General features: G+C 44.3%; 1 long non-coding RNA gene across 1 annotated transcript; it reads left to right on the forward strand.

Annotated features, from left to right (window-relative positions):
• LOC130095420 (uncharacterized) lies at nt 1–3,901 on the forward strand. Its single transcript, XR_008808105.1, has 4 exons — nt 1–267; nt 364–631; nt 709–886; nt 3,777–3,901. It is a non-coding gene; the product is annotated as an uncharacterized LOC130095420 (long non-coding RNA).
• The last annotated feature ends 11,263 nt before the right edge of the window (nt 3,902–15,164 follow it).

The raw sequence follows: 15,164 nt of genomic DNA on the forward strand, positions 1-15,164 counted from the left end.
TTTTTAGTACATAACATATGTATAAATAATATATATATTTTAAATTCTTGTATTTATTTTTATAGGAACACAGACAGAGGTGTCATGTAAAAGTGTAGGCGCTCCATTCACAACTTCAACACCTTTGAAGGATTTTAGGCCAGCAAAAAAAGCTTGTCTAGAACTGGAGGAGGAGAAAAGTCTTTCTTTTGAAGTCTTTGATAGTCAGGACACAACATATGAGCCAGCTGAGTCTGTCACGACTGTCACAGAGTCATCACAACTTCTGTAAGTGGATTTTATCTTCTTTATTCTCATTATAGCCTGTTTAAGAAATCACATAACTTTGTTGGAATGTAATTAGTTTTTTTCTTTCGTTTGAAGATGTACATCGATAGAGCAGGATACAAAATACATTGTATTTGAAAAGTGCCTCTTGTAACTTTTTGAAACCTGCCCAGTGTGCACGAGATGCTGTGACGTTCGGCCTCGAAGAAAAGGTTCTTTTGTTGCAATTGATCAATTGTGCCCACATTGTCAATACTTTAGAAAATGGCAAAGCCAACCTGTTGTTGGCAGCACATCTTTGAGCAACCTCCAGTTATCTGCTGCCATATACTTCACTGGCGCATCCTTCTTCAAATTACAAAAGGTACTTGGAAAGGGAATACTGAAATTCACTAATATAATTAATGGATTAAATACAAAAATGTTTTGTATATGACTTAGGTATTCAACGCAATGCATGTCAAGATGATTACACACAGAACTTTTCGAAAGCATGCCAGCATGTATCTGGAACCTGCAATAATCTATACGTGGAAGAAAGAACAAGAAGAAGTCTTGCGCCAGCTAAGCCAGGGGGACAAAGTGATAGCGGGTGGTGATATGAGAGCGGACTCACCAGGTAAAATAATAATTGTGTTAGCTGTGTTGATTAATTAAATTTATATGTACTTTTGTCAGTCTTTTTTTTTTAATCGTATCATTTATTATGACCATATACACTCACCTAAAGGATTATTAGGAACACCATACTAATACTGTGTTTGACCCCCTTTCGCCTTCAGAACTGCCTTAATTCTACGTGGCATTGATTCTACAAGGTGATGAAAGCATTCTTTAGAAATGTTGGCCCATATTGATAGGATAGCATCTTGCAGTTGATGGAGATTTGTGGGATACAGGGTACGAAGGGTACGAAGCTCCCGTTCCACCACATCCCAAATATGCTCTATTGGGTTGAGATCTGGTGACTGTGGGGGCCATTTTAGTACAGTGAACTCATTGTCATGTTCAAGAAACCAATTTGAAATGATTCGAGCTTTGTGACATGGTGCATTATCCTGCTGGAAGTAGCCATCAGAGGATGGGTACATGGTGGCCATAAAGGCATGGACATGGTCAGAAACAATGCTCAGGTAGGCCGTGGCATTTAAACGATGCCCAATTGGCACTAAGGGGCCTAAAGTGCGCCAAGAACACATCCCCCACAACATTAAACCACCACCACCAGCCTGCACAGTGGTAACAAGGTATGATGGATCCATGTTCTCATTCTGTTTACGCTAAATTCTGACTCTACCATCTGAATGTCTCAACAGAAATCGAGACTCATCAGACCAGGCAACATTTTTCCAGTCTTCAACTGTCCAATTTTGGTGAGCTCTTGCAAATTGTAGCCTCTTTTTCCTATTTGTAGTGGAGATGAGTGGTACCCGGTGGGGTCTTCTGCTGTTGTAGCCCATCCGCCTCAAGGTTGTGCGTGTTGTGGCTTCACAAATGCTTTGCTGCATACCTCGGTTGTAACGAGTGGTTATTTCAGTCAAAGTTGCTCTTCTATCAGCTTGAATCAGTCGGCCCATTCTCCTCTGACCTCTAGCATCAACAAGGCATTTTCGCCCACAGGACTGCCGCATACTGGATGTTTTTCCCTTTTCACACCATTCTTTGTAAACCCTAGAAATGGTTGTGCGTGAAAATCTCAGTAACTGAGCAGATTGTGAAATACTCAGACCGGCCCGTCTGGCACCAACAACCATGCCACGCTCAAAATTGCTTAAATCACCTTTCTTTCCCATTCTGACATTCAGTTTGGAGTTCAGGAGATTGTCTTGACAAGGACCACACCCCTAAATGCATTGAAGCAACTGCCATGTGACTGGTTGATTAGATAATTTCATTAATGAGAAATTGAACAGGTGTTCCTAATAGGCAAGGCAAGGCAAGGCAAGTTTATTTATATAGCACATTTCATTCACAATGGTAATTCAAAGTGCTTTACATAGAAGAAATTAAAATAATCAAAACATAAGAATAATTAAAACAGTTTAGAATAAAAAATAAAGTACAGTAAAAACAGTCGGACGAACAGTGGCACAGTGCTCATTCAGTAAATGCATAGCTAGACAGATGTGTATTGAGTCTGGATTTGAATGTAACTACTGTAGGAGCACATCTGATCTCTTCTGGAAGCTGGTTCCAGCTGCGGCTGGCATAATAGCTAAAAGCAGACTCTCCTTGCTTAGAGTGAACCCTTGGTATTTCTAGCTGATGTGATCCTAATGATCTGAGTGATCTGTTGGGTTTATATTCAGTGAGCATATCTGCAATATATTGAGGTCCTAGCCCATTAAAAGATTTATATACCAGTAATAATACTTTAAAGTCAATCCTAAATGTAACTGGGAGCCAGTGTAGAGACCTGAGGACTGGTGTGATGTGTTCATATTTTCTGGTTCTGCTCAGGATCCTGGCAGCAGCGTTCTGTATGAGCTGCAACTGTCTTATGGTCTTTTTAGGAAGGCCAGTGAGGAGTCCATTACAATAATCCATCCGTCTGGTTTGGTGGTCCCACAAGTAACTTTGTTTCAAGAACTACAATCCTTTGTAAAAGTCTCTGGCAGTTAGTGCAGCAAGTAGATTCCAGAAGAGGCATTTTCTCTTATCCTTTAGAATGTAGGCAGTTGTGTTTTCTTCCCCGGAATGTAAGCAGTGGGAGGCTGGTTGAATAAAATAATTCTGCTTTTTTGTAGTAATCCAAGCGTTTGAGCACTGTGCTGATTAGCTGAAGTTAAAATTAGGTGATAAAAGGAGATAAAATATAAAATATAAAAATATAAAAGCGATAGAGCAAAGCGCGGAGCGGTAAGCAAGAGCGTCCGAACAGTAGCAGAGCAGGAAGTCAGACTAATAATCCTTTAGGTGAGTGTATAAATATACACTACCGTTCAAAAGTTTGGGGTCGGTACGATTTTAAATACTTTTAAAAGAATTCTCTTCTGCTAACCATGGCTGCGCTTATTTGATTAAAAATACAACAAAAATCAGTTATAGTATTAAATATTATTCCAGTGTAAATCAGCTGTTTTCTGTGTGAATATATAGTAAAGTGTAATTTATTCCTGTGATCAAAGCTGAATTTTCAGCATCACCAGTGTCAGTGTCTTCAGTGTCAAATGATCCCTCACAAATCAGTATAATATGAGGATTTGATGCTCAAGAAACATTTATTATTATTATCAATGTTGAAACAGTTGTTGGTCTGTCAGTTGTACAGTTTTTTTTTTTTTTTAGGATTCTTTGATGAATAGGAAGTTCAAAAGACTTTTGTAACATTATAAATGTCTTTACTGTCACTTTCGATCAAATTAATTATTCCTTGATAAATAAAAGTATTGATTTCTTTCCTCCAAAAAATAAAAATAAAATTCTCACTGACCCCAAACTTTTGAACGGTAGTGTATATATATATATATATATATATATATGTAGTCACACATACAAATATATTTTAGGCCACTCAGCAAAGTATGGTGCATATACCTTAATGGACCTTGCGAGCAACATCATGTTGGACATACAGCTAGTGCAGGTGAGTACCAATACATCAATAAACTAAATTCAACTGCACTAACTACATATAACATTTGCTGCTTGTATAATAAATGTCTGAATTAACTCTTTAAATACATTAAATTAATGTATTTGTGTTCCTCCTGGCAGTGTAAAAGACAATAAATGACAAATGTAAACATTGTTAACATTTCAGACAATTTTCTGAAAGGTAAATCACAAGATACAAAAAAAAAAAAAAAAACGGAATAGTAAATGACAAAATATATAAGAAGTATATGGAAGCTCATAGAGAAAAATACAGTCAGTCTAGATTTTCACTGTTGAGTTGCCCATGCCTTGACAAGGGGTCCATTTTGGTAGTTTACCAAGAAGCTAGCCACACTGAACAGTTGATCAATACTCCCACACACAGATAAGGGAATAACTTTTTCAAACAGTTTATTCTCTTTAACTCTCCGGATACACCTTTCAACGTGAACCCGCAAACGGGCGATGGACTGTGTTTGTTCAACATCCTGTTTACTCATCTGAGTTTTCTTTGACAGAAAAGTAGGCCGGTAAACTTTGCAGGGTACAAGACCATCCACAAGAAACCCCTTGTCTACCATAATTGCCATGTCAGCTGAGAGTAATTTTGTAATCCCTGAAGTTCTGAAAATGTCCCTATCACTCATAGAACCTGCATACAATGGAGAGACAAAGGTGATGGGACCATGGGGGGCAATGCCAATCATGGCCTTGAAAGTGGTGTGTGACTTTGAGAACACCTCACTTTGCAGAACAAGAGATGAGGGTGTTTGACAAAATATTTCTGTACAGTCCAGCACCACTTGTGTGTCGGCATATGTGGAAAACATCTCAGGTTACGACTGTAACCATAGTTCCCTGAGAAAGGGAACGAGACGATGCGTCATCGACGCTTTGGGAACGCCCCCAGCATGAATGCGTCTGAGCATCAATGTCAACTAGTCCAATGGAAAGAATGAGCGTCACGGGCGGGTGACGTCATGACCAGGAAGGGATAAAAGCACATCCGGTGCAACCCGGCATTAGCTTCAAAAATGTCGAAGCAAGCCGATCACAGGGATGCAGGAAGTATGGCAGGGTGACGCATCGTCTCGTTCCCTTTCTCAGGGAACTATGGTTACAGTCATAACCTGAGACGTTCCCTTTCGAGGGAACTCGCGATGCGTCATCGACGCTTTGGGAACGAGAATACCCAAAACGCCAGAATTCCAAGTACCTGAGTGTCAGTCTGTTGAAACTAAGCTCTAAGCACCTGAGAACCTGGGGCAGCATCCAGGTCCAAGCTGTAAAACCTGACGAATGTGAGCGGTGAGGACCAGCCTGCCGCATCACAAACGTCTTGAAGAGAAACTCCAAATAGTAAGGCTTTAGAGGCCGCCATACCCCTCGTAGAGTGAGCTCTGACCGCCAAAGGACACGGCTGGTCAGAGTACTCGTATGCAAGTGAAATAGCCTCAACTATCCACTTCCTAACCGTCTGTTTAGAAGCAGGAAGACCCTTCTTAGGTGATCCAAAGCAAATAAATAACTGGTCGGACTTCCTCATTGAAGATGTCCGATGAACATAAGTATCCAGTGCTCGCACTGGACACAAGAGGTTCAGCCTTTCCTGGTCCGCAGATGTAAAAGGAGGAGGACAGAAAGCCTGCAGCACAATAGGCCTCGGAATCAAGGTCGGCACCTTAGGGACTAGGGGTGGCACGGTACATGAAAAAACATCCGAACCGTTCGGTTCGCTTGTCTCGGTTCGGAGCGTGTGTGTGTGTCTCACGGTTCGACGCATGCGCAATGTAGCCTCGTGCCCGTATGTGACCTCAGACGTGTGTTTCCTTTTTGCGGGAAATAAGACGTGTGTGGACATACATTTGAGGCTTGTTCGAGTTGAACCGGCGCTGCACAGAGCGATCGGTGAATGACATCATAGTACCGCGAGAGCGACGGCTCCGTATGCTTTTCAATCACTCTCGCGGTTCTTTGATGTCATTACTAATCGCTCTGTGTAGCGGCGGTTCAACTCGAACACGCCAGTAAAAGTGGGGTATGGAGTGTCAGGTCACGGCATGCGGAGAAGTGGCAAGTGGGAGAGATAAGGAAGGCTAACCGGATTTGGAGGATGCGCCAGCGTCGTATAAGTCTGGTGTGTGGGAACATTTTGGATTTCATGTTATGATATTTAAATATATAGCAGCTACAGTGGCACTTTAAGTTTAGATAAGAACTCCAGTCATATGTTTCCAAATACTGTACTTTAATTTCAAGTGAAAAAAGTGTATCCTCACTCTCAGGGAATAGAAGCATTGTTGATACTGTTTTTGTGTTGAGGTTGAACTTATGTTTCACTTTATGATTATGGCCTTTGATATTGCTATAGCCTAATTATAGGCAATTATGTTTCATGTATTTTGACTTATTTAAAAGAGAGTTTTAAGAGTTTTTCTTTTAAAAGATACAATTTTTGTAAGAGCTACACTTAAGTTGGCAGTTTGATAAATGCAAGTTAATTTCAATCTTTGTGTGCTAAAAATGCACATAAGTTCCTGTAGAGATAGTGATACACATTCTACTTTTTTTGCCAAATAAACGAAAAGCATGTCATCAACGTCTTCTCTCTTGCTGTATCAAAATCTCACCTATAGCTTTCCTCGGAGATGGTCCCAATAATGTGCTTAAAGTCAAGTCAAATTCAGTTTGTGCATGATTGCATGATATAACATTTTTGTTAATACTGTATCCTAAATTGTGGATAATTAAGCTATATATCATATGCTGAAGTACATTTCTGGAGTGTTAAAGATTAAAAGAAAAAATAACAACAAGAACCGTACAGAACCGAAAACCGTGACCCTAAAACCGTGATACAAACCGAACCGTGGGTTTTGTGAACCGTGCCACCCCTATTAGGGACATATCCCTGTTATAAGAATGCCTTGACCATCCCCGGTGCAAACTCAAGGCAAGTGGGGGAAATCGAAAGGGCCTGAAGATCTCCAACTCTCTTAAGGGACGAAATAGCTAGAAGAAAGATAGTCTTAAGGGTAAGAAATTTCTCTGAAACCGAATCTAAGGGGTCGAACGGAGCCCTAGACAGCCCTTCTAGTACTATTGCCAAATCCCAAGCTGGCACCCTAGTGTGAGTCGCAGGCCTCAGCCTCAAAGTGCCACGAAGGAAACGTGTAATCAGGGGGTCTCGACCCAACGATGTACCCCTCACCAGGGCGTGGTAAGCCGCAATGGCCGCCACGTAAACCTTAAGCGTGGAAGGACATAGACCTGACGTAAAGCGCTCCTGCAAGAACTCGAGTACTGTGTTCACAGAACAGTTAACCGGATCCCACTGATGTCGGTGACACCATACAGAAAAAACTTTCCATTTCAGCGCATATAGTTTCCTAGTAGCTGGAGCTCTGGAGCTTAGAATGGTCTCAACAACCTCAGTTGAGAGACCACTCTCTATGAGTTGGGCCCCCTCAGAGGCCAAACCCACAGGTTCCAAATCTCTGGTCGGGGGTGAAATATTGTGCCCCCGGCCTGAGACAGAAGGTCTCTCCTGATCGGGATCTCCAAGGGAGGACCGTCTAAGAGATGGATCAGGTCCGCAAACCAGATCCGACCCGGCCAGCGTGGTGCTACTAGCAGTAGGCTTATTCCGTACTGGCGGACTACCTCCAGAACTCCTGGGAGCAGAGCAACAGGGGGAAATGCGTACAGACGTAGCCTCGGCCACGTCTGCACCATAGCATCCAGCCCCAGGGGGGCTGGGTGAGTAAGGGAGAACCAAAGTGGACAGTGCGTCGTATGCTGAGACGCAAACAGATCCACCTCTGCTTGGCCGTAAAACTCCCAAATTTTCTCGGGGTGGAGTCTCCAGTCCCCTGGCCTCAGCTCCTGCCTCGACAGGATGTCTGCCCCAATATTCTGGTCCCCAGGAATATACACTGCCCTCAGGGAGAGTACCTTCCCCAGAGACCACAGGAGGATCTGGTGCGCCAGCTTGCAAAGCGGACGCGACCGCAGACCCCCCTGACGGTTCAGATAAGAGACCACCGATGTGTTGTCTGTACGGACGAGCACATGATGGCCCCTCATGTCTGGGAGGAATTGCTTCAACGCATTGAAGACAGCCATCATCTCCAGGCAATTTATGTGCCAAGAAAGATGATGACCCCTCCACCGACCCTGAACCGAGCGGCCTTCCATTACCGCTCCCCAGCCGGTGAGGGAAGCATCTGTCGAGATCGCAACTCGATGGCAAAGAGCTCCCAACACCGGTCCGGTGTTGGGAGCTCGGTTCAGGGTCGGTGGAGGGGTCATCATCTTTCTTGGCACATAAATTGCCTGGAGATGATGGCTGTCTTCAATGCGTTGAAGCAATTCCTCCCAGACATGAGGGGCCATTATGTGCTCGTCCGTACAGACAACACATCGGTGGTCTCTTATCTGAACCGTCAGGGGGGTCTGCGGTCGCGTCCGCTTTGCAAGCTGGCGCACCAGATCCTCCTGTGGTCTCTGGGGAAGGTACTCTCCCTGAGGGCAGTGTATATTCCTGGGTTAAGAACCAGTGTTTCCTCCATATAACCAAGGCACGAAGGCACCGCCGCGTGATCTTGATCATACGAAGTGGGTTTCCCCTCGGGGAGAACCCTCTGGTCCTGAGCCACCACTGCAAAGGTCTCATGTACAGCAGGCCAAAAGGTATCACGTTGGATGCTGCTGCCAAGAGACCCAACAGTCTCTCGAACTGTTTTACAGTGCGTGACTGGCCTAGCCTCAGCTCTTCTGTGGCTGCCAGGATAACAGCTACACGAACGGGCGATAGAGTGGCCCGCATCGTCACTGAATCCCATACCACACCAAGGAAAGTGGTTCTCTGTACTGGAGAAAGAACACTCTTCTTGGCATTGAGCCTCAACCCCAACATCTGCATATGAGCGAGAACGACACCTCGGTGCCGAACCGCCAACTGCTCTGATTCCGCTAGAATCAGCCAGTCGTCGATGTAGTTCAGAATACGTATGCCCTGAAGCCTGAGCGGGGCTAAAGCTGCATCTACGCATTTCGTGAACGTGCGGGGTGATAGAGCTAGACCGAAAGGAAGTACCCGATACTGGTATTCTTTGCCCCGAAAGAAAACCTTAGGAACTTCCTGTGCTGAGGGAGGATGGAGACATGGAAGTAAGCGTCCTTCAGATCTATCGTGACAAACCAGTCCTCGGATCTGATTTGAGTCACGATCTGTTTGAGTGTCAGCATCTTGAACTTGAGTTTCTGTACTGAACGATTCAACAGACGAAGATCTAAAATGGGACGCAACCCTCCATCCTTTTTCGGAACAATGAAATAACGGCTGTAAAAACCCGACTCTCTGTCGGGTGAGTACACCTGTTCTATAGCTTCCTTTGCTAACAGGGCCTTTACCTCTTGCTCCATTACCAGAGCCTGCTCGGGATGCACTACTGTGAGCAACACCCCGTTGTAGCGAGGAGGACGAGAACCGAACTGGATTCTGTATCCTTTCTCTACAATCTGCAGGACCCAACGAGAAATATTTGGCAGTAGCTTCCACGCTGCCAGAAAATCTACTAAGGGAACCAGCCTCTCGAGGCTGGTCTCTGGTGTTAACGAGACAGCCAGTTCTGGAGCCTGAAACATCATGGCAGGAACTACCTGAACTGGCTGCTCTAAAACCCCCCTCAGAGGGCGTGAAACCGATGCAGTGCCGCAGCATAGCATCAGCGACTCGCTGGAGACCGCTGCGCCCCGAAGCACCAAGGGTGACGGGGTTGGCAGAACGGTCCCGTGAGGACCCCGAAGTGGAACGGGCACCGTATTCTGAGGTGTACACCGCTCCACATCGGTCGGGGCTGTCCTCACAGGTCTGACGCCAGTGACGTCAGGACCTCTTCTTTTGAGCCGAAGTCTTCTTCGCCTGAAGAACGGTCCTCAGATCCGGCTTCGGCTTAGAAGACTTCGACTGAGAGTGTTGCGTCTGTTTCCATTGTTTATGTGGAGGTGCACGAGACGAAACACTCTGTTTTTGTTGCGCACGATATGAGGAGCTTGACGGCTGGGGCTGCTCACGCCCAGCAGCCCCAGGGGGCTGGACACGGCGAGGGAGAAACTTTTTAAATGCCTCCGCTTGCTTCTTTGACTCTTGAAATCTCTCGACGACCGCATTGACTGCATCGCCGAAGAGACCAGAAGGCTCAAGCGGAGCATCCAATAAAAAAAGCCCGGTCTTTTTCTCTTATTTCGGCCAGATTTAACCAAAGGTGTCTCTCAGTAGCTACAAGGGCTGCCATAGACCGCCCAATTGCTCTAGCGGTCTCCTTTGTAGCTCTGAGAGACAGATCGGTGGCCCGACGAAGTTCTCGAACTTCGTCAGGACCAACTCCCTCACTCCTATCCAGATCCCCCAGCAAATCAGCCTGGTAAGCCTGGAGCACCGCCATAGTGTGCAGGCATGCTCCAGCCTGACCTACTGCCGTATAGGCTTTGCTCACTAAACCCGATGTTGCTTTAAGTGGTCTAGTAGGCAAAGCTGAAGCCTTCAGAGACGATGCTGGGCCAGGTGATAAATAGCTTGCGAGCGTCTGTTCAGCCTGGGGCATCGCCTCATAACCGTACTCTTTCAGCCCTCTTATACCTGAATATAAATGAACCTGAGGGCTGAAAAGTCGTGATGAGTACGGTTTATCCCATGATCTAGATAACTCATTATGTAAATCGGGAAAAAAGGGAAGGCCCCGTGGTGGAGATGATGTAGCTGAAGAAAGGAAACGCTCATCTAATTTACTTTTGGGACGAGCGCCCCTTTTCTCAGCTGGCCATTCAATATTTAAATTCTCTACAGCCCTAGACATCACATCCACCAGCTCCTCATATGCTGGGGAAACAGGTGGCGAATCTCTTTCCCCAGTGTGTGTGCTTAAACTCTCCATACTCATCATATCAACCTCCTCAGAGGAAGAACAATGAAGTAATGGAGGGCTCTCTCCCCGGGCGGAAGAAGCCGCAGAGCGGGCTTCCGACACCGGGGGGAGACCACTGGATCCTCCGGGTAAGGAAGGAGAAAAGGCCCTCGGACCCGTCTCCAACGCCTCCGAAAGATCCTTTTGCGATCCCCAGGAATGCATTCTCCGTGCTGCCTCGGCAACAGCGGGTCCTGCACCCTGAGGATCGCGAGCCTGACCACTCTCGTCAAAGAGTGACAGGCGAGAGCGGAGCATGCGAAGCGGAAGCATCTCACAATGCTGGCACTCAGCCCCCTCGAAGGCTGAGACCGCATGCTCCACTCCCAAACAAATAACACAAAGCTCGTGTGTGTCCCCACCCGTTAAATAACGCGGGCAGGGAGAAGAACACTGCTTGTACATTTGTTTCGCCATAACTCTTCCAATATAAATGCAACAGACAACAATAAATAGACAGAGACAGAGTAACACAGATCGTTTGTTGAGACACAGAAGCTAATGCCGGGTTGCACCGGATGTGCTTTTATCCCTTCCTGGTCATGACGTCACCCGCCCGTGACGCTCATTCTTTCCATTGGACTAGTTGACATTGATGCTCAGACGCATTCACGCTGGGGGCGTTCCCAAAGCGTCGATGACGCATCGCGAGTTCCCTCGAAAGGGAACTCTGGTGGTAAGTGAGCTTGTACAACCTCTTTTGGTAGCCACAGCCTGATGGAACCAAGAAGGTGGTACAGGTCGTTATAATTCTGCTGACAGTGGTGCGGTGGATACTAAACCGGTTGGCAAGATCACGGAGAGATAGGCCAACGGAGAGATGCATTAGGAACAGAAGTAACTCGTCTATGGGCGCAAGTTTCTGTTAAAGAGATTATAGAAAATGAACTTATATTAGAAAAAGTAAAATTACAGTTACATTTTTACTACTTAAGAGTAGATGCACCACCTAATGAAATAAAGATGGAACTTAAATGGGTCAGAACAGTGTAACATGATTCGCCTTTGTACTGTGATTCATTGTACATTACATTACATTTGGCTGATGCATTTTTAACCAAACAGCTAACAATATGGCAAACAGTTTAAGTTTTAAAGCAATTCTCTCAACACTTCTAGAACTATTTAAAAAAGGTAGCGTACAGTAAGAATAAGTGCATCAGTGAGTGCTGATTTTAAACAGTTGAGTGTCAGTTCTAGACAGGTGGTAAGTGCTAGGATCAGCTAGACTAGTTGTAAGTAGTGCTATGAGAGGAGATGTTCTCTGAAGAGCTGGGTCTTCAGGAGATTTTTGAAGACCCAGCTCTTCAGAGAACATCTCCTCTCATTGTAGCCTTAAGTGTGCAGAATGCAGCTGGGTGGGGGTTTACTGGTGATGGGCAGTGTGCTGTTTGGGGAGTATGGAGTGGGGGTAATGGAAGTCAGGTGTGTGTGTGTGTTATCTGGGTTAGTATAGTAAATATGCAATAATTTACAAAAGCCTGATGACATAGCTTACTGTTGATCTGTGTTGAGTTGCACCGGCTACACTGGCACTGGTGACCCGCACCATCTTGGTATTCGCGGCTGACTCCACAAGTTGCCAAAAGGCCTGGAAGTGCTTGTATGATGCAAATCTAGCAATGAAACAATTATGTTGGGTTAATTTAACTTCAAATTAAATTCGATGTAATGGTAGACGTATTGATTTCAAAACGATTTGTCATGGACCTACCTTGTGTAAAACCGAATGTCCTCATCAGACCCTGCAAGACGCTCTACACCAAATCTTGATTGCAGTTGCAGAGTTTCAATCTGTTGTTGCAGCTCCTGGACTTTTTGCTTCAACATTTCGTTCTCTTCCGCTAACTCAGATGGAGTCACCGATGTCGTCGGAGTTACAGAGGAGCCATGCTCAAGTGGTAACATTACTTCCATCTCACAATCAGAGCCAGCAGTCTCTGACAGGGGGTCCGGCGGGGGAGAGGGGCGTTTAGGGCAGCGCTCCCAAACACTGCACCGTGGCGCTGGTAAACAAAAATTGTTCCACTCAAAAAGACATGGCACAGCAGCTTGAACAAGTTTTCGGCATCCTGTGGTTGTTGTGATGAAATCTTCTAGCTTAAAATGTCGACTGCAGACCCAGGTGTTATCGGTAGGAGTGAAGTTCTCGCATCTTATCTTGACTAGCCACTGAGCTCGTACCTCAGGCTGATGCGGAAAACGATGAAAACTTACTTCAGAATTATACCTTGATGAAACAGCACATCGAGGAACACTACAATGTAATTTAGATTTGCCAATTTGATACTGATATGTAAGACGTTTCTTATTTACTGTTAACATTTTACATACAGTACTCAATGATAGCTTGCCACTCACTCTTCAACAACATCTACATCGGAAATACCGGCGGTAGTAACCTAAACCGGAAGTCCCCCCGCCCACCACACAGATTTCGAACGTTCGTCACGTCACCCTGTGCACAGAGCGAATAGCATGCAGCATTTACAAATATAAATATCTAGAATTAGAACATTACTTAAAAAAAGTCTCATAAATAATTAAATTATGAATTTAAAACTAATTTTGGAGATCTATGACCCATTCATAGGTGCAATGGCCTATGCCCACACATAATATAACAAACTGCAGTCACAATAATAATAAAAATAAAATAAAAACTTTTGACCGCATTAGTTATTAGTCATTAGTCATTATTTATTTTTGCTAAAGCCTATCCTACTCCTGGTAAGTGTTAATTGTTTTTACCCCGGGCCTAAGTAAAAATATGTCTGTGAAAAATTGTAGTGTGATTTAATTAAATGCATTTATGGTGAGATCACTACATTTTCATGTCTGTGTTCATTTTGACCACAAACGAACCATACACTGTCACTTTAATTCAGCGCGTGCAGCACAGAGCCGCCGTCGTCCCTTTAAAAACGAACGATACACTGTAAAAACTAAAGGTGCCTCAAATATCCTGTCGGATACTCAAGGAACTTAAAAATGTAATTTAAGTGCCTCAAAGCTCTTTCTCCTATAGTAGGGTTACTGGTGGAGCACTGACAAACTGACAATCTTTGCGGTTCTTGCTGGAACTTATGGGATCCTTTAAAGGGCATATTGCAGGTTAGAGGACCCAACGAGTCAATCTATAGAAAAATAATGTAGGAACTAGATTTTCTTTAAAATATTCTTATAAATATGCTACAGAAGCTTCTGGAGTCGTTTTTGTGAGAAAATTTTACTTCTGTGTCTGAAAATGGGCGTGGCGGGCGTGACGTAACGGGCGGGAGAGCGGTCGATTCAAACAACAGGAAAACAATGGATCGCAATGACATTTCAGACGCTGAGGAAATACTTACCTTTTATGACGGACGACAGCCATACAATTATGAGCCTGCTATGCTGCCAAGAGAGTAGGGACAGGCCAGTATTAATGTTAGACAGAACGGTCAGAGACAAATGAGTTGTGGTGTGAGGAGAACCAGTGGAGAACAGGACAGGTGTCTTGGTGAGAGACGTGCTTATAGACAGGGATGTAGTGGAGGCTAAACGCACGTAAACGCTGTTTACGCACCTCCCAATATTCGGAAATAGCGTTTACCCACCTCCAAAGTGCGTTTATCCACCTCTAAATTGCTATAAATTAAGCTTATGTCGTTTTAGTTTCATATTGTTAATTATTAGTTTCTTAGGTTGTTAAACCTAAGACGAACTCTTTCATATTGCGCTGCATTACTGTCAGTGTTGTTGACTATTACTGACGGTGGTTGCGCTGTTGACGCTCGCGCAGCCTCTCGAGGAGAAATCTACACAAATGAGCGCACACACACACTCAGTTAACAACATACTGCCTATAAAAAATCTTAATGTGGAGTTTTTATATTTTTAACATATGTTAAGCAACCTCAATTATTTTTCCTGAACACCATCACGATTGAAAATGTGACATTGATTTCCTACAACAGTTCAATAAACAGTTAAAATTAAGTCACTTACATTTTAGATGCAATATTGGCTGTTTTTGTTCTGTTTCAGCAGCGAAAATAGTTCCAAACAAAAATCACAGCAGAACCACGGCGCATCTCACAGGAACACTCAACCTGTTTTCATTACTGAATGATTCAGCATTTTGAACGAATCGATTGAGTCAAAGATTCAATGACCCATTCATAAACATCTGTCTCAATCTTGAATGAATCAGCCGTTTGAACAAATCGTTTGAATCATGAATGAATCAATGACTCACTCATTAAGACGGTCGCCTGCCGCCACCTACTGGCGGTTTCGTGTTATGTTTAAAAGTAGATCATTCTTTCCAACGTTTCTTATTTGTAAATTTAA

This window comes from Rhinichthys klamathensis, unplaced genomic scaffold (genome assembly GCF_029890125.1).
Source record: "Rhinichthys klamathensis goyatoka isolate OS25496 unplaced genomic scaffold, OSU_Roscu_1.1 h1tg000191l_1, whole genome shotgun sequence".
NCBI classification, from domain to species: Eukaryota; Metazoa; Chordata; class Actinopteri; order Cypriniformes; family Leuciscidae; genus Rhinichthys; species Rhinichthys klamathensis.